A 2,117-nucleotide genomic window follows, 5' to 3' on the forward strand; every position below is an offset into this window, starting at 1 on the left:
TCCAAAATGAATATTATATCATATCACGAAACATAGAAATGAAATGCGACATCTCGTTTTAAGAAGCATTAGAACTCTATTGCTACGATACGTAGACATCTGCAAACGCTATTTCCTAGCATGGAAGTGTCGCATTTACGTTCTTTTGAAGTGAATACGAGGTATGCATAACACTCCAAAATGAATATTATATCTTATCACGAGACATAGAAATGAAATGCGACATCTCGTTTAAGAAGCATTAGAACACTATTGCTACGATACGTAGACATCTGCAAACGCTATTTCCTAGCATGGAAGTGTCGCATTTACATTCTTTTGAAGTGAATACGAGGTATACATGATACTCCGCAATGAATATTATATCTTATCATGAAACATAGATGTGAGATGCGATACCGCGTTTTAGAAAGCATTAGAAATCTATTGCTACGGTACGTAGACATCTGCAAACGCTATTTCCTAGCATGTAGGTGTCGCACTTACATTCTTTTGAAGTGAATACGAGGTATTCATGATACTTCGCAATGAATATTATATCTTATCATGAAACATAGAAGTGAGATGCGATATCGCGTTTTAAGAAGCATTAGAAGTCTATTGCTACGATACGTAAACATCTGCAAACAATATTTCCTAGCAAGGAAGTGTCGCATTTACATTCCTTTGAAGTGAATACGAGGTATGCATAACACTCCAAAATGAATATTATATCTTATCACGAAACATAGAAATGAAATGCGACATCTCGTTTTAAGAAGCATTAGAACACTATTGCTACGATACGTAGACATCTGCAAACGCTATTTCCTAGCATGGAAGTGTCGCATTTACATTCTTTTGAAGTGAATACGAGGTATACATGACACTTCGCAATGAACATTATATCTTATCATGAAACATAGAAGAAAGATGCGATATCGCGTTTTAAGAAGAATTAAAACCCTATGGCCTCGACGCGGAGATATCTGCAAAGGCTATTTTCTATCATGGAAGTGACGCATTTACATTCTTTTGAAGTGAATACGAGGTATACATGACACATCGCAATGTATATTATATCTTATCATGAAACACAGAAGTGAGATGCGAAATCGCGTTATAAGAAGCATTAGAACTCTATCGCCTCGATACGTAGACATCTGCAAACGCTATTTCCTAGCAAGGAATAGTCGCATTTACATTCTATTGAAGTGAATACAAGGTATACATGACACTTCGCAATGTATATTATACCTTATAATGAAACACAGAAGTGAGATGCGAAATCGCGTTATAAGAAGCATTAGAACTCTATCGCCTCGATACGTAGACATCTGCAAACGCTATTTCCTAGCAAGGAATAGTCGCATTTACATTCTATTGAAGTGAATACAAGGTATACATGACACTTCGCAATGTATATTATACCTTATAATGAAACATAGAAGTGAGATGCGATATCGCGTTTTAGGAAGCATTAGAATTCTATTGCTACGATCCGTAGACATCTGCAAACGCTATTTCCTAGGATGGAAGTGTCGCATTTACATTCTTTTGAAGTGAATACGAGGTATACATAACACTCTACAATGAATATTATACCTTATCACGAAACATAGATATGAAATGCGACATCTCGTTTTAAGAAGCATTAGAACACTATTGCTACGATACGTAGACATCTGCTAACAATATTTCCTAGCAAGGAATTGTCGCACTTACATCCTTTTGAAGTGAATGCGAGGTATACATGACACTTCGCATTGAGTATTATATCTTATAATGAAACATAGGAATGAGATGCAATATCGCGTTTTGAGAAGCACTAGAACTCTATTGCTAATATACGTAGATATCTGCAAACGTTATTTCCTAGCACGGAAGTGTCGCACTTACATCCTTTTGAAGTGAATACGAGGTATACATAATACTCCACAATGAATATTATATCTTATTACGAAACATAGAAATGAAATGCGACATCTCGTTTTAAGAAGAATTATAACTATATTGCTACGATACGTAGACATCTGCAAACGCTATTTCCTAGCATGGAAGTGTGGCATTTACATTCTTGTGATGTGAGTACGAGGTATACACGGCACTTGGCTATGAATATTATATCTTATCATGAA

Source organism: Xylocopa sonorina, unplaced genomic scaffold (genome assembly GCF_050948175.1).
Source record: "Xylocopa sonorina isolate GNS202 unplaced genomic scaffold, iyXylSono1_principal scaffold0051, whole genome shotgun sequence".
NCBI lineage: Eukaryota > Metazoa > Arthropoda > Insecta > Hymenoptera > Apidae > Xylocopa > Xylocopa sonorina.